Raw genomic sequence first — 19,314 nt, 5'->3', positions numbered from 1 at the left:
GGCCGAGGGATTTCTGTAAACCCAAGACGAGCACTTAATATTTATTAGTATTGTTTGTGCACTCGAAATCCAAGTGGCTTGAGACTAAGAGTCTTCTTTGCCTTGGGTTGATCAAAACACACCCGGCTCCAGAGCCATCCTATGTTTTGGATCCATCAAAATGCAAGGTCCACAAAGTCATCTGTACAACGACCTCTTTCCCTTGTACTGCTAACACTACTCCTAGTATTGTTACAATGTACTATAGATGTTTCATTTCCCCCATTTGGGCAAGGAAGGAGACCCAACTATGTATCTAGTGGGGTGGGGATTGGTTGTGCAAGATAACACCCTAGTTGTGTTTCCATAAAGAAATTTCCGAACAGAAGTTCTGTGAAAGCCAATGGTTCATTCTGACCATTCAAGGGAGTAACATTTTGTTTCATGTATCTCTTTGACAACACCCGAATTTGGTTGTTTCTACCCTGGTACGAAAGGCATAAGTGTGACCAGTCTATAGCAAAATATCCTGTAACTTACTAGACAAGCCTCTGGTAAGAAATAATCCATATGCTTCCGGGATGTCCATGATCACAATGTTGATGCACTGGTGAACTCGTCCGTCGTACGATAACCATATGATCACATCCCAGAGTTCACCAATGGCTGGTACACATTTTCGATCAAGTTGGATGATCTACGAATTTGTATTGCTCCATTGCGCATTGATCTATTTAGTAATGGAGAGTGGCATGACATTGACTAATGCACTAGAGTCAACGAAATAATTGTGGACATTGAAGTTGAATATTTTGAATGATAAAAAAAAATGGTGGGCAGAGCGATTTCGCTTCATCCATGTGAAGTATGTTGAGTACAGATGCGAGTGATTCGGGAGAATTGCTTAGTCGCTTGTTGGAAGAGGCAACATTATCTATGGAGGTTTTCCCCAGTACGCGCAAAATAATACCTAACTGACCCATGAGTTTAGTTAGCTTGTACAGAGAAATGTTTGAATGGGTCTTCTTCATATCTTCAACTATATTGTGATCCAAAGCAGGAAGACTCACTGAGTTTTTTGGGGGAAGACTTGTGTTTGTATTATCCAGTGGAGTGTTTTCGAGTTTGCTGCTCATGGACATATCTTTCGTTGTAGCTATCTTCGCGGACTTTCTTTGTGTTTTATGTGTTGAGGATGCTAGTGGATCAACTTTTCTGAGCAGTTCTTTAAATTTTTCTTGCGATATCTCAATCATAGCTGGAGCCCCTTGACTTCTCAAGTTGTATCGACTATTCTGTTTTGGGCGCTCCTTCTTGGTCGTTGTTTTCTTATAGGTAGCATTAAGACATTGATACATGTTAACCACGTGCCCAAAACTTGGAGCTTCATCAGATGCAACATTTTCTTCATCATATTCATCTTTCGGCTGAACCTGCTCACTGAATTAAAATGATCATTCATCCTTGAAGAAATATTGCCCATAATTTGGTTCCAATCTGGACAGGTCTTCTCTGAATGTCGTTCTTTGTGGATCACGCAGAAGTTATCCTTCGCAAACTGGTCCACTTGGAACACAACATTGGAGCTCTGCATAGATTTAGTTGGGTGACCATTGCTGCTACCTAATGTCACATTATTCCTCCACACAAAACTGGGAGGTCTGCTACTCACTACTGTCTCGGTTGTTCGTTGCTTGAGTTCTATTACTTCATTTGTCAAGGACTTGAGGAGACAAGTAAGGATGTCAATTTCACTTGTTTCTTTTTCCTTTACCTTACTCATAGAAGTTTGAGACCTCTTGCCCATGTATTTAGAGTCCTTAGTTGGTTCATCATCTACAATGACTCCAATCGTGCATAGGTCTTTCTCCACATCAATTTCTTCTTTGAAATTTTTTGAAAGTGTTGGTTGCGCAACTCACTTGACAAACTACGTAATGTTGGTTAGCAGTGCAGATGTGTAGTAGTTGACTGTGATGGAATCATGAGGTTTAGTGTTTGTAGTGAACTTTTTTAGAAAATGATTAAACCTCTGGTTAAAATCTTTCACTTTTTCTTTTTGCTCCATCTTGAGACTACACAACTCTTTTAACAACATGGCAAGGTTTTGTCCTCGGCAAAATTCTCCAGGAAAATTCTCTTGAACATCCCCCAGTTCTCAATGGAGTTGAAAGGAAGGTTATGGTACCATATAGTTTCTCTGCTATCCAAGGTACATGGAAACAATCTACATGAAACATCATCGTAACATACCTCAAGTGCCTGCAGATGTAGGTAGAATGTGTCTAGATGGTCTTCTGCCTTCACTGCTTTGTCAGGGTTATACTTTTTTAACAAATTCTTTGCATGTCATGGCATCTTGTGCAAGACACCTTAGAGTGCCAATGGGCCCTGTGTCATCCATTCCATATTTTGATCATCCATATTGTCCTCTTCTTCTGAATCAGATAGTTCAACCTCTGAATCTATTGGTTTGTCTCTGCCTTCGCCTCCTTTACTTCCTTCCCCTCCGTTGCCTCCACCGGAACCTAAGCCCAAGAGTACGTTGTTAACTTCTTATCCTTCCAAGAAAATAGGAGGTTCCTCTTCATTCTCAACAATGAATGCCAGCTCTTCAAGAGTGGCGAGGATTGCTTCTTCAACAGATGAGACTACCACTCCTATGGGTGTAGTCTTTTGCTTCCTCTGTGAAGAGGGAAAATTGTGTACTCCTAGAATCATTCCAACAGATTTGGCAAACTGATGGGTGATGGGGTGAACAATGCGAAGGTGATGATATGAAATTTCTTGTTCGGGTCTAGGAGGTGAGGAGTAACCAACTTCAAAGCTGCACATGGGAGAGAGAGAGTTCATGTTATTGCCTTGACCAGATGATGGATAGGTGGGGTTGAGAGGACATTCGACAATAAACTACTGGCAACCCTCCTTCTAGCACTAGAAATGTTGACGGTGATGGACCTGCCAACATTCAGAGGATCTCCCTGGTATGAAGTCCCAAATAGACCTCACACCGTTTGGTGTGGGAGTCTCATCCGATACGATGGCACAATTGCCATTATCTTAGAGATTTTCCTTAGCCCTTGTTGTTCATCACATGCGAGTGTTATGATTGTAACTTCAAGAAAGCGAGGTAAGTATGCCTGGTGAGTGTGTAATGTAACCTTATGTCGAGGTTCTCTTATTGTCAAAGGGGAAAGTGAAGTGAGCCTCTTGATGAGAGGGAATAGTCCCAAACCCAGGAAGAAATACACGCGAACAACAACAAGGGTCTACCTAGCAACCAGCGGATGCGGTAGTCATGAAAACAAAAGTTCAAGGGAGAACACCTACACTGTCCAGTGGAGTAGTCCACACAGGGGTGATGGTCGTTAAACCAAGAAAACACAATAATGTTTCATCTAATTTCTGGCGGAGTAGTCCACACGGGTGAGACAACAGTCATAAACAATACAACACACCTTTAACAATGTAAGTACTAAAGTAACCGAAGTAGTTCAACTATCTTAGTACAAGTTAAGAAAACATGCATTACAAATGTTTAAAGAATAGTCTTACAAACAGATACAAAACGTGTGTGACAACATGTTGGCTGGAGACATGCTTATGAATCAAGCAAAAGTTCCAAGACACATATGTGCACCATACATCACTAGCCCTAGTAGTGGGACATTGGAGCCACTCCTTGCTCCTCAAAGAATAGACTACAGACTCTCAAGGCTGTGTGGGAGGAGCTAAGGTGAAAAGTCCTTTTCTTATAGAATGAGGGGGTATATATAACCAAGGGGGATAACTGACCCTTGTGAATCTTTGACTTCCCTCATGACTATTTGACTTCCTATGAATTTTCAATAAATGTGTATCTTTAACTTCATATGTGTGTCTCTTGGAATTTCACATTACATTACATTTGACTACAACAAGTATGGCCCATAGTAGCGATGTGGTCGAGACACCTCATGACACAACTCGACATGACACTGTAGACATGTATTAGCTAACTGTGGTGTCCGTGTCGAGCTGTTGTTATGTTGAGTGATCGTGTGCTCTCGATGTAACATGTCTTCACCTCCGCATGGAAAACTATGCGAGGTCTTTGATGGTCTTGGTCTTGCTTGGTGGTGCTCGTGTATGTGTCCCTTTTGCTTATTGCTCAATGTGCTTCGTATGTTCGTTCAACTATGAGAAAGTCTTCTAGCATGCACTCCTTCTTCATCTCGTTCATCGTCACACCATGTTTCATCAATGTACTTGTTCTTGCAATCACTCATGATGAGACGACATCAAATCCAAAAAATCTCGTAGTCTAACATGATGCATTATTTTTCGTTTCGGTGCAGGTGACCAGGAGAGGGACAAGGCATTGAAACGGGGCAAAGCACAACTCAGGCCAATATGCGAGACTCTAGAATGTTGTCAGGAAAAGCTACACAAATCTCACTAGGAGGTAGATTTTCACAATCTGGGATAGTAGTGACAACTGCAAGGTAAAACCAAGGAGGGAGGCAGAATTGCACAGTTTCCCGAAGGAAGACAAGGCAGGGTGTCGGAGAACTGCTTGGAAAATTATGCATAGTTTTCAAGGTGTGGCATGGGAAAGTCATCCAGGGGTCTAGCTAGGATTCTGCACAGTTTCTCCGGGGAAAAACGAGCGAGTAGCAAGAGGCACTGGTAGAGATTTCTACACAGTTCTCCAGAGCAGGGCTGGATCGGGATGTGGGGAGCTGTTGGTCAGAACTGTACTTTTTTGAGAGACAATGTTAGGCACTCAGTTCTGTGCAATTTTCCAAAGAAGGGCTGGATCGGGTTGCAGGGAGTTGCTGGTCAGAACTATGCTTTTCTGAGAGACAATGTCAGGCACTCAGTTTTGTGCAGTTTTGAGGATGAGTGCAGAGCTGGGCAATAGATAGGTTTCCAGTCAAAACTGCGTAATTTTCAGAGGGAGAGTAGAGCAAGCTAGCAGTGGGCCTACCAATCAAGTCTGTGCAATTCTCGGGAGCAGTGTAATGACAAGCAACATATGCCTGACTCACAAGATTTGTGCAGTTTCTGCAGATAGTGTAGGGTAGGCAACTGGGCAACTTCTGCACAGTTTTGGGGAGAAATTCAACCTCGGGTGACAGTTGAGTTTAGATTTTCTGGAAGACCAGAGGGAGGCTGGATGAGTGATGTTGCGGGAAGCATGGAGTGGACCAAACTTTGGGATAGATTCTGCACAGTTCTGGGAGAGAGTCGGTTGGAAACCTTCCAGGATTGCGTAGTGTAGGCTGCCCCAGAGGACAACCTTAATCTTTGCACAGTTCTGGGAAGCAGAGCAGGGTCACTCAGATCGAGGTCTGGTTGAAGGAGGGTTGTCCGGTCGACAGATTTTCAGGAAAAATGACTAAGTGTGAAAGAAAGTGAACTTGTGCACACATGACATTGTGATTACACACTTAACACGACTTGATGACAATACACCTCAAACCAACAAGATAAACATGTGCTCAGTGAGATTGACTCAAAGGTTAAGAGCGATAAGTGCGACACTTGAGATAGATCTTTGGACAACCGTGATGACACATGCGCAACAATGTTTACAACTTTGTGTGTGAGTATGATCGATGTTCATAGGGTGAAAACAACTCATACACATGAAGACAAACCTTCAAATTTTCCAGAACAAACTCGCAAGCATGACATAGCAATCCACATGCCAAAAGACGACCGATGGTCAATCACGCAAAAAGGTTGTAAAGACTCGACAAGAGCTCATGGGATGAGCCCAAGTGTTTGCAACCATCAAGGGGAAAACCAAGGAAGGTTCCAAAATTTGGATGCAGGACAAAATTTTGGAGGGCGTTGCAGCCACTACAACAGGATACAATATAAAAAATACAGAAAATAGAGAACAAGTAGAAAAATTACTCACTGACCAAAATAACAAAAGATATGACTTGGGACACCATTTCGAAATAAAACCCATCTAGAAGATGAGGTTGCTTCACTCTCTCTTTCTTTGAATGAAAATGGATGCACATATAAAGAAGTGAGACCTATGGCATGTGGGTTGCTACAGTGCACAAATCCTCTATGTTTTATCTCTCCATATCCACTCTTTGCTACTCTTCTAATATATTGAACTAAATGCACTCGAATAGACTCAAATCCCCCTTTGGTCCTTGTGCCTCGGTTATAACACAACCAAATAGTCTACTAGTAGTTACATTTAACTCCTTCAAATATTAACAAAAGTTATAATATTAACTCTTCTAGAGTATTCTTCATCATGATCACGTGGGCTAGCCCACTTCGATAAATAATGGGGGCTGATGTGACATTCGCTTGAATCATGGTGGTAAAAACAGGAGGGTCAACTTCCAAGTGGCATAAATTTTGCATATGGACTCTAATTGAGCCAATTATTACACCATTGGAAAGATATGTGTGTAGAATAGAGCTACGGGGTGCATACTTATGAAGAAATTTTTTTATCCCCCCAAAAAATGTCATTGGATGCCACAAACTACTTATAGAAGGTCTCAAACCCTAATTCGCCAAACTAAGACTCACTTGTAAAAATCGTCCCATGAGCTAATTCCTCCACCTTTTCCATTATGAAAGCATGAACATGGATGACAAACAATATAATGATCCAATATGGATCAAGGGCTAGGAGGCTGACAAACATTAATGGTGAAAATCCTAGTAAAGTGGTGTTAGCATGGATTATTACATTAGTTCAAGCTTCCATTTCATGAATGCTTGGTATTTTAGTACCTAAAGGGGACTAATCAAGAACATGGGATCCCATTTAGATGATAAGAATTCACATTGAAGCTTGTCCATCATTAGAGCTCCAATTTTTCCAATCCAATAAAATCCATGAGGCTACGTTTCAAGGAAGAAAAACATTGCAAAATTATGCTAGATGAATAAACTTGGAAATCATAGATCTGTCTCTTTCATCTATATCATCCATTTTGCTCATGTTTTCTTGTATTCTTTCATCAAATAACCACACATTCTTTATTTATTGGAGTTATAGACAACATTTATGGAAGAAAAGTCACTCACCCCTTAGAGATCTTTAGATCCTACTTTCTACCATTTATTCTCATAAAGGTGATACATATTATTTTTCTTTTTCATCAAACATTAATATATGTATCATTGATTCCTCTTATTTCTTTGCATTTGAAAAATGTTAGTATGGTTGAATCATAAATTATTCGTACTCATGCTTACCTTCCACTTAGTTATTGTTTCATTACTTTTGTAATTGTCCCACATCTCACAATTGTTCATTTTTTTAGCTTACAATCTAGTTAAATCAAGTGGTTTGTACCCATTGCTATTTAAACCACCACACACCCACATTTGTCGATGGCATTACTAATAAACTATGAATGTATACTACATTTTCTAACCAAGAGAGCTTTGAATCAGACACTTGCTATCAAAGAACTAAAAAAATGCCCAATAACATTGACAACATCTAGTTTAGCTAAACCCTTCGACATAAATGCATGGAAACATCTTGCCCACCCTCAAGCATTTCAATGAATGAGTTTATTGGAAAATTGTGAGGCCTAATCAATCTACGATACATAAACATTTCATAAGCAAGATTTGAACCTGGATAGGAAGAGTAACAACTTTTCTACTTAATTGACCAAATTAAACCGAATTTATATCTATATAAAATTATTCTTGACTATTTTTTTTAATAAACGAGACTTAAATTACCCTAAGACTAGCAGTTAAGATATATTTAATATAAAATACTAAAGAGAAGAATTATGGTCACATATTATTATGTATTTAGAGATTAATTAAGCTTTTCGAGTTCTATCAACATATCATATAAAAAGGTAAGGACTAGGTTGTACACAATTTTTAATACATAATAAAATACTGTTTTTTTTTTTTGGTATCACATCACTTTAGATCGATAGAATAATGTTTTCATTTTTGTCACATCAATTTATATTAATAAAATAGTCCAAAGTTGACAACAACCAGATAAATGACAAAATCTTATGATATTTACCAACCCAAAAATTGATAATAACACTTAATAAATTGAATATATAAGATTCCACATTAAGAAATGTCATCAATGCTTTAAAACACTTAACATTGATTATATTTACTATGAACACACAGAGTGAGAAAGTAAAGGTATCTATATTAACTATCTATATTAACCAATTAAAAATACCTTGTACATGTGTACAACTTTATCAATGAAGTACTTTCAACTCTTTAATAAAGTTGGAAATTGCATTTAAATTTAAATTTGCTAGTGAAATCATTTTTTTACGAGGAAATCCATCTAAGGATTTGTCTAAGTAGGTGACAATTTTGCTTGGATGACAATTTTTTCATCGGAATTTGACGATTTATTTTTCTTCTCTTTTCTTTTTGCAAAAAATATGGGACTCGATGTGTTTGAATCATTTTTTTAATGGAGGAAATGGATTCAACACCCTCAAGAATCCACATAGCACCTAAAATTCTTAAACTTGACCACTGTAACCTAGACTTCCAAAAATTTACGCTAGGTTTCGTCAAAATTTTGTTGGAAAACCCATTCTTTTATGGGGAAATAGTCACATGTTTAGGCTATGCATTTACTTAATGTTTAGTATTGTTGAATAATGGGTAAAAGGAGCCAAAAATAATTTTGTAGGATTAAAATATTTTATCATTTGGAATTTTTTATCATTAGTTTTTATTATTATTATTTAAGTTTGATTAAAAATTGAGGAAAAAATGTTGAAGTTGCATATATTGATTATTGAAATTATACAATTTAATATAATAAAAGTTTTTAAGATGATGATGAGGATTTCTGGATAAGTGTGTATTCTCATTGAAATGTTTGAAAAAGACAGAAAGCTTAACATAGGTGAAGAGTTCACCCAAAATGTCAGATATCTCAATGAAAACACATAATTATCCATACATCTTCCTTCTTATCAAATTACTAATTATAAAAATCTACATGCTAAAAATTTTAAAATATTTAATTTATTTTTACATTCAAAATGCAATTTCAATAATAACCACTGTAACCTCGACTTCCAAAAATTTATGCAAGTTTTCGTCAAACTTATGTCGGAAAAACCATTCTTTTCTCCGGAAATAGTCACATTTTTAGACTATGCATTTACTTAATGTTTAGTATTGTTGAATAATGAGTAAAAGGAGGCAAAAATAATTTTGTAGGATTAAAATATAGAGTTTAAATATTTTATCATTAGGTTTTTTATTATTATTATTTAAGTTTGATTAAAAATTGAGGAAAAAATGTTGAAGTTGCATATATTGACTGTTGAAATTGTATAATTTAATATAATAAAAGTTTTTAAGATGATGATGAGGATTTTTGGATAAGTGTGTATTCTTATTGAAATGTTTGAAAAGGACAGAAAGCTTAACATAGGGCAGAGTTCACCCAAAAAGTCAGATATCTCAATGAAAACACATAATTATCCATAAATCTTATTATCAAAGTACGAATTATAAAATCTACATGCTAAAAATTTTAAAATATTTAATTTATTTGTACATTCAAAAATATAATTTCAATAATAAATATTACTTGAAATTATGTCTCTACATAGCTCTCTATTTAAGCTTTTGCCATGGTCTGCCTCTTCACCTGGTCCTTATGATGAACCACACTTGTTTGTTCGAAACGCATCAGTCAACAATTTCTCTTATGTGATTTCCACTGAAAAACTTTGCTTAATTCATTATAGATCACAAAAGCGTGAATACAAAAATAAAAACTACTATTAAGAAAAAAATCAAATCATTTCATTTTTTAAATAAAAATTTGATAAAAAAAAAAAATATTAAATTGAATGGTCTAAATTAATATATAGTTAGAATATAATTTTTGTTGATACCTATGAGTGGTGTTTGGTCCACCATTAAGTTTGTAACTAACACCCTAGCCCATAATTGTCTCGAGATTCTCCACCTTCCCTAACCTAGATGCGCATCATTCTTTGGTGGAGAACATTACAAATATGAGAAAGAATAAACCATAGTGCTATCCCTGACACGTCATCATGATTTTAATTTTTCTCCAATGATGGTTTCACATTAGGCGTAATGGGTTACAACACCTTGATGTCCAATCATGGGACATGTATACCACAACTTAAACATGACAAGAAGAAGTTACAAAATTTTTATGATAAGTATAAAGAACTATTGAAATGAATAATGGATCAAATCACCATTTTTTTAAAGTTAGAGTCTAAACCTAACAAAGTTAGGTGGACCCAGGGGAGGGGAGGTTAGAACTGAGATTGATTTATTTGATATCAACGCGAAGGGATTATACACGAGGAATCGAACACGACACTCGATAAAAACCACACACGCACTTACTTTTGACTTGTCTCTCTTCAAATTTATTATAATAATGCAAATTGTAACGGCTGAAGCTTATCCACGTACAGTAGCGTGCATGACAAGGCTGCTCCACAATGTCGGCGATAGGATACAATGGCAGCGGACGATTCATGAATTCCAACGGGGGATGAGCTTCGTCGGATCCATGTAAGGTGCGTGGGGTTTAGCGTACAACGGCCTTAACGGCGAGATAACGGTTCCGTTACAGAATGGACAGGTCATTATGGATTAAGCTACTCTGGCAACAGAAGAATCTTTTTTCTAATTACAAATTTGACAAAAGCGATTAGATATAGACCTAATTTTATTATAATGTAACCTTCATGCATGCAATGACGGACAATCTGCCAATTTTTAAAATTTTAATTTACTTAATCCTGAATTTACGTAGATCTTGAAAAATGGATCAAAATACTAATAAATAAATTCAGATTTTAACGATTAAATGGTCCGGTCTTCACTGTACAGGCTGGCGTTGGGCATCGGACGGCGCGCAATTGACAGGCTGGCCATTGCAACGGGCACTTTGGTAAACGAATCGCCTATCCCGGCAGTCACTGTCGTTACAATAAATCAGTGAATTCAAATATTTACAGCGTGGCACATCTGCGGTATAAAATTCCAAAACAGAGTGTAAGGGTTGTGGTCAGGTCAACGTCGATGCGCCAGTTATATGGAATCCAGGCTGTAAAAGTCAACATCAGTCGTTGGGGGCAACCGACGACAAACACGTGTGCTGCTCACCAGCTGTTTGCCGGGGCGGCGCCTGCTAAAATCGATGTTACAAGCGCCACTGGTCAGTCCGGTAGAATACAACGGGCGCTGCCGGTTGTGCGCGGGCGTCGGGGGGGCTGGATACAAGTAGCCTGGATCGCGTGGGAGCAAACGGGGCTGTTGTGCTGCCGAAACTCGAATCGATGTGCATTGTGGCCGGTTCAAATATTTGAGCTGGCTTAGCTTCTCTGGTTCAGAAATGGCGGACTAAAGTAATAGTGTGGCCCGAGGTCTGGAGTTCGAATCTCGTTGGCGTGAAAGGTCAAATTTTTGTCTCGAGTTTCATTGATTCTGAAAAACTGGCATAGCTATGGCGATGAGCAATGGGAGATTGTGTGAAGATTTGGATAGGATTAAGGGGCCGTGGAGCCCCGAGGAGGACGCGTCGCTGCAGAGGCTTGTTCAGAAATACGGGCCGAGGAACTGGACCCTGATAAGTAAAGGAATCCCGGGGCGATCCGGGAAATCGTGCAGGCTACGGTGGTGCAATCAGCTGAGCCCTCAGGTGGAGCACAGACCTTTTACCCCCTCCGAGGATGCTGCTATTCTGCAGGCCCACGCGCAGCACGGCAACAAATGGGCAACGATTGCCCGAGCCCTCCCCGGCCGCACCGACAACGCGATCAAGAACCACTGGAACTCCACGCTACGGAGGCGCTGCCGGGACCCCGAGAAGGGCATCGTTGTCCACCTGGACGACGAAATCAGCAGCTTAGACGCCGCTCGGAAGCGGAGCAGCGATGGCTTCTCCCACGATGGCAGCAGTGCGCTGGAGGACAACGGCTGTAGCAGCTGGGAAGTGGACTCCAAGCGGCTGAAGAGATTAGGAGAACTGGGAACAGAGCAGGGCCCCGAGGTTGAAGCCGAGGTCGAGGTTTCGGACCGGAGCGACGCCAACCCGGGACGCGTGCTGTACAGGCCCGTGCCGGTCGTGTCTTTTTTCAGTTCATTCGGGAAAACCGTTGCGAATCTACAGGAAACGGCGGCCGGCGCAGTCGGTGTCGATCCGCCGACCTCGCTGAGCCTGTCGCTGCCCGGACTCGATCCCGCGATCCCCTCTCCGAAGCTGTCCACTCAAAAGGACTCTCACAACAATAGCACAGTTAATAACAATATTCCTATTCCGCCGGTGGTGGAATACATGAGAGCAGACGAGGCGGTGGTGGAGCGACTCAGCACCGCCGTCAAGGCCACGGTGGCAAGCATGCTAACGCCTGTTCTGAACTCGTCGCCACGTGGCTACAACCCACCGGCTGTGAGCAGCGACCTTCTGGCGCTGATGCGGGATATGGTTGCAAAAGAAGTGCAGAAATATATGTCCAGTCATCACCAGCCCGGCATGTACACACCGCTCTCCCCCCATCCCGAGTTCTTGGGAGCCGCTAATCTGGTGAGAAATGTTGTTCTCGGCGGCGCCCTGCATCTCAACAAATGACAATCTCGAGTTGCAGGTGACGAGGTCGAGTCTCGGGCGCGGCCGAAGGGCGCGTGAGAAATCAGGGCCTCCCACAACTTTCAACCGAGGACTCGAAACTCAGGAATCATGTCGTGTGTATGCATAATAATTTTTGGAATGAGAAGTTGGCTGAGTGCTGTATAGAGAGAAAGGCAACGCCTACTTGCCATCCACACTCGGCCGTTCCAATAAAATTTCAAGCAGTAGCCATTACCGAAGTTGAAATTTACTGCTGATAATAGTGTAAAGCAAACCAAGCAACTTTTTCTGCTGAGAATTTTAAAGTTCTGGAAAATCCCTTGAAAAGCTGTGTTAGAACTTGGAATTTTACTTTCTGTTTTTGAAAAAATTAGATTGAAAGTTTTTTCTTTCTCCTGTTGTGATTCCCAAAATTAAAATTTCCGAGCCTCAAGGGGTTGAAACTTTGATGGGCACTTAAAAAAATCAGTTTGTCTGAAAATACAGTACTGGAAAGGAACAGGTAAACCTTCAAAGAATTCTGAATCATTTAAACTCTTTAAATGTGGATAGGGATTCTTATTCAGGGAAAAAACTTTCGGAGATAAAATCATGAAAAATTGTTTTAAGTGTTTGGAAGTTTTACACCAAAGCATATCTTTGAGCCTTTGAAAGTTCATGGATTAAGTTTTTATTGAATTTTTTTAATCATGATTTGAGTACTAATAAGGCAACAAAATCTTCGAGTCCATGGTTGAATCCAGCTGAATCCATGAAATCTTCCCCTTTTCTGTAAAAGTTTGGACGTGAGAAATTTTTTGGTCATGATTTGAGTGGTTAAATCAACAAAATCTCAGTCTGTGTTGGTCATTATTACTTTTTTTGAGAAATTTTTTTGCCGTGATTTGAGTGGTTAAATGAACAAAATCTGAGTCTATGTTGGTCATTATTACTTTTCTATAAAAGTTTCAGTGATGATCTGTATGGCATGTAAATTTTAGGAAACTTTTTATAGAGTATTTTGGAAAGTCTTATCTTAAATTTTTATAGAGATATTTATGAAAAACAGTAGTTAAATTATTTTAGGTTTGGAGGGTTTTTCAGGTTTATTTTACTGTAAATTTTGTTTAAAATCTGGTAGATATTTATTAAAATTATAAATTTGAGTTGTATAATTTACATAATTAAAGTGTTTGAGAGGTTTTTGTTTATAATTTGTTAGATATTTATTAAAATTATAAATTTGAATTGTATAATTTACATAATCAAGGTGTCTGAGAGGATTTTCAGAGTGCTCATTTTATTTATAAGTCAAAAATACATTTTAAACAACCAAATATCACAATCTCTCCCACAATGGTGTCACCCAATTCTAACAAAAAAAAATCCAAAACCTATAGAAAAATGATTAAAACAAAAATTCAATAACAAATTATACAAAATTGATTCAAACAAAAATCGAAAACTTGAATTAAAAATTTACTTTATATTAGGTTTTTCCCACTATTTTTATACAATATTCCTTCCACCTCCACACTCAGCAGGATGAGTGAAATGTTGGGCAAAAACTAGCATGAGGGTGGGGAGCAGGAAAATATTGGGGTCGATAGAAATATTGGCCTAAAATTAGTATGAATGTACAAGTAGAAGTGAAATATTGAGAAAAAACAAACATAGAAGATGTTTATTTTGAATAATTAATTAATTAAAAAATGATATAATAATAAGAAATGAGTAATATAATTTATTTGAAATATTTATACAATATTCTTTCCACCACCACACTCACCAGGATGCAGGGAAATATTGGGCAAAAACTAGCATGAGGGTGGGGAGCAGGAAAATATTGGGGTCACAAGAAATATTGGCCTAAAATTAGTATGAATGTACAAGTAGAAGTGAAATATTGAAAAAAAAACAAACATAGAAGATGTTTATTTTGAATCATTAATTAATTAATTAAATAATGATATAATAATAAGAAATAAGTAATATAATTTATCTGAAATATTCATGGAAAAATACACACGAGTACCATTAAATTGGATAAGTTAGATGTTCAATATTGCATTGTAATCAGAATGGTTGTGTGGTGATCCCTTCACCTAATATCATCTTGATAATGATATTAAACTGTAAGCATCTTGTTCACGTCTTAGTTGTTTTTGTGCGGAGAGATTCTATTATTTTTAAAGTTAAAATTTACATTTTTTTTATTTAGGGGTTTATTATTAGTGGTATTAGTTTTTTCTCAAGTAAAAGAGGATTTTTTTTTTATTGAATATGTTTTAAGGGAAAAATTGGGTGGTAAGATTTACATCAATTTTTATTATAATTATTTTAATGTAGAATATAAAACAGCGAGTAGATATATTTCTCCAAAAATTATTAACTTTAACAAGAAAAAAGAATCATTCAAAATGGACTTTTCCAAGTGAATGTATAACTCTTTTAGATCAATTATTTTAAGGTTTTTTTTGTGATGACTATGTATATTGTAGTGTGTATATCTTTTGATAAAGTGCTAAGATTACAACTTATGACATTTCATAGTTATGATGATTTGATTAGATAAGATAAGATAAGATAATTATATTTATGTCTAATTAATAACCATAAAGTAGGTCAAAAGGACTGTTGAGTACAATGATGTCCATACACAGCGAGAGAACCAAATGGTCTCCTAAATAAAAAGATACAATGCATGAAGTAAATTAGCCTCTGACCCTGGTGAAGAAGATCCACAGGGGCTTCACTCAATAAACCTCTGACATATCTCCTGCGTTGGTGGCATACTAAACAATACCCTTAATTTGACTACATATTGGAAAATACCTTTAAAAATCATATTATTTAACCCCCTACCAATATGAAACCAATACACTTTCTTAATTAAAATACCTCTATTTTCACTAGATATTGTATGTATCCATTTTTTCATTAACATTTTTTATACCCTTTTATATTTTTTCATTAACTTTGAGCTTCATTTTTTATACATGCGAATATAAAAACCCTCCACCCCATATTATATGCTCAATATATTATGCCATTTTTTCCTCAATATATATCCCCCAATATGAACCCACGTGGTATGGTATTGCTCCCCTAGTGAAGCCCCAGTGAGAAGATCTGAGAGCTAATAGGTATGAGGATGAGACCGATCTCTCCTAACATCCGAGGTTGAATGAAGAGCACTAAAGAAACTCAACAAAGTTTGTTGGCCCGATGAAGAGCCAGTGGAAATTGTGGATTGTACACTAAATCGCTGCTTGGGGCAGTTCGCGTGTTGTTGAGGTCTGGAGGACCTAGTCCGTCTCCTAGGAATGGATCTAAGACAAATCTGTCGTTGAGATCTCGTGTGGCAGGGTGAGGTTCCACATATCCTCACTGATTTAGAGTCTGGATATGTACTAGTATCAATCGGTTTCTTGGTGTCCCTGTCTAAAGGTAGTACCCTGAAAAATGTCGTGATCCTCTCTGTGGGGTCTTGTCTGATGGAAGGCCGAAGAATATGCGCTCGGAACCTGAGAGCCTCCTACATATATAGGGCCAAACATCTCTGATCGGGGTACCTGAAAAATTCAGCGAGGGTACGAGAATGTTTGAACAAGCAATAGAACCTTCCTCTGATCTTGTAGTAGAAATGGCATCCAAAAATGAAGTTCCCGTCGGTCTCCACTTCCTATAAATGACATACCCGGCAGATTTTGTCTGGTGTATCAACCTAGTGGTCCGTCTTACCTGAAGTCTATGAGAACCTACTCTGAACTATCCTAGAGGAATGCAAAGAGCATGCACCCAATGGTGAAACGTATACTTGGGTCGAACAATGAGCCCACCTCTTAACTCTAAGAATTTCTCAATGTATAAGGCTATCTTTGGGTGCAACCTCCCAGAGGATTGACCCAAGTGACCTGGATGAACTACTTGTAGATTTCATCCCCGATGATCTTGTTTAGCTCACGTCTAGTAGGTAACATGTGACCAAGAGCATCTAAGGAATATCGGAAAGGAGGGAGAATATTTCAAATTTAGAGAATTCAATCAACATTAAGGGTGTTATGACTATTTCAAATTTACCACATCCAAACTATAGCTACATATACACAAAGTAGTTCATTGAAAAGAAAGTGATGTTTTCAAAATCATCAATTTATTTTTTAGTTTCCAGGAAGAAAATATATTTTATAGGACAATTTGATAACTGTATCATTAAATAATATATAAAATAGACAAAGTCAAAAAATTGATGATGATAGAAATATTATATATTCCTTAATCTAAGGGATAAAGCAATCATGTGGAGTGAATAATTTTACTTTCCAAAAAATTCTAATTTTCGAATGACGAATATGGAAAAAAAATATAGTTTGTACACAGAAAGTTGCATAGTATTGAAAAGGATATAAAGTGTGCAATGGGTTTATTTTTATCTTATAACTCTATATTATAGGTTCATGGATATATTTAGTAGAAGAAGTTCATTATTTCTATAAATCCTTGATGCAAAGTATAATTTTCTCCATGTTTGTTTGGCTACAAGATTACAAATTCACACATAACATTTTAGAGCACATAGGTTGAGGGTGATAATGTTCAAATTTTAAAACATATGAATATTAGTATAAATAAGTATATTTTTCATTTATATATTTATATTTAATTATTAATGTTGTGAATATTATTTTTGAATATCATTAGGGGAACTTACTAAGTAGATAAAGTTAATATTGATATGAAAAAGAAATTTATGAAGTTTTAGTACAAGGAAAATAAATCACAATATATGATATTTCTTTTATTAAATAATAAGCACCCAAGGTTGCACATAAACAAGTCCTTATGGGGAACCACTTGTAATAGTTATGGATACATCAAATGAAGAGTCTAAGGTTGAATTTGAGGAAAAGTCCAATGAAGCATCTAAAGGAGAGCCCTAGGAATGTCATAATATTGAAGAATAGACAAAGCTACATTCCTCGAAGGAACCACATGGTGATGAATCAAAGAAAGAGGAACCAATAGCTAAGGTTGTCGTATATCACCACTTACAACACCTTGAGAAATTATGGTCATAAAAGCAACATTGTGAGAATCAACAAAATTTTGGATTGTTATCACTAGGATTCTCCCTAAAGAATAAAGTCCCAACCTCACCAAGGAAGAGAACCTAAGGATACTAACAATTAGCCACCCAGTATCACCTCAATGACATTATCCCTCACTTCTAGGTTTTCCTAATGTGGGGGGGAGGGGGGTCCTTACATAATTCTTAGCTTATCATTGGCTGTGAGTGATAGTATGACTTAGATTAGATTATTTATGCTTCCTTAAAGTTGTGGTATGATGATAACTTGTTTAATAATTCTTCCAGATAAAAATCAACCATATATCTCAATCAAATGAAATTGCACCATAATAAAAGATAGATTTATTCAATCCCATGATTAAAGAGTAAATGCTCAATTAAGTAACAACTTAAAATAAATGGTTCATGAACAAGAATTTGCTTGTATAATGGGTGTGCCTAGTGCTATAGCCATTAAATATACTCACAAAAGGCCCATATGAGAGAGTAATCTCCTTGAATACTATTTTTTACACACTATAACAATCAACATGGTTGAATGGATGGTTTTGGGAGTTGACCTAGGGGGATTTCTAATATACTCGAGGTATGTGGAAGTGATGTTCATGTTCAGTCCTGTCTAATGAGAAGTTGCTTGAATGGGTACCAACATGAGTAACTCGGACCTCCAACAAGGAAACCCTTAAGCTCAATGAGTAGTCTCTTGAAGTCATGGGGTTTGTCTGTGTGTATGACTCCCAAGCCATAGTGTTGAAAATTGCAACAAGAAATGTTAAAAATAACATCAAGAAAAATCCTAATTTAATTTGTCCTTGAATTAAATTGTAAGTATGTTCCCATAATAGCTTATAGCAGTTAACTAAGTTAAGTTGACTTAGTTGGCTCAGTAAATTCGAGTTGGAAATCTATCTAGATTCATGTAGAGTGATCCTTAAATTTTAGGGGCCCAGGTTGTGTTCTTATTGAGTTGTAATTATTTAATTCAGTTTAACTAAGTTAAATTTAGTTAAACTAGTTCTAACTGTTGGAGGAACTAGTGAGAGGTCAAGTGAATTAAATTGGATTTAATGCATGTAGTGATCAATTAGATAACTGATAATTCACTAAAAAATAACTAATGCATGTTAGTTCAGAGGAAGACTAGTTGAGATTAGAGTTCAGAGACATTGTACTATCAATTGTATAATTTTCTGAGTTGTATAGATGGTGCATGCAATCAATAGAAGGCATATGATGGATTTCACAATTTTGGTGAGGGGGTTTCCCAATTAAATATTGGCTAATTCCCTTAGGGATTTAACAAGGAAGTAGGGTCTTGGTAGGCAACAGAATTGGCTAAGTGTTGGTTTGAGTTGGTTTGTGAAACAATGAAATAGATTGTACTTACGCAAAGATTGTTTGAGTTGAACAAGCATTGTATTTTCTTCTCAGATCTTCTAGGTAATGCAATATAAATAGTTGGGGTTTTGAGAAGTTGCTTTCCCCAGAAAAAGATTATGTTATGTGCGATTGACATTCTTCCTTTTCTGCTTAGTGTTTTCCTCGATCAATTTTTGTTTTCGCTGATGAGTAGAGTAGATTCATGTCTTTTATTTTAGCATATCGCATAAGCAGTTTGAATCTACAGGAGCTGAAGTCACTATAG

At 37.3% G+C, this 19,314-nt stretch overlaps 1 pseudogene; it reads left to right on the top strand.

The window, feature by feature from the left end:
* Positions 1 to 11,237: 11,237 nt before the first annotated feature.
* LOC149180956 (transcription factor MYB44 pseudogene) lies at positions 11,238 to 12,992 on the top strand (annotated as a pseudogene).
* Positions 12,993 to 19,314: the final 6,322 nt, after the last annotated feature.

The sequence above is a fragment of the Pinus tabuliformis genome, chromosome 3_2, assembly GCF_031772625.1.
Source record: "Pinus tabuliformis cultivar Carrire ecotype Pingquan chromosome 3_2, CPIR1, whole genome shotgun sequence".
In the NCBI taxonomy this organism is placed as follows: Eukaryota; Viridiplantae; Streptophyta; class Pinopsida; order Pinales; family Pinaceae; genus Pinus; species Pinus tabuliformis.
Note: the sequence above shows the minus strand (reverse complement) of the source record. Positions and strands in the feature narration are given on the sequence as shown.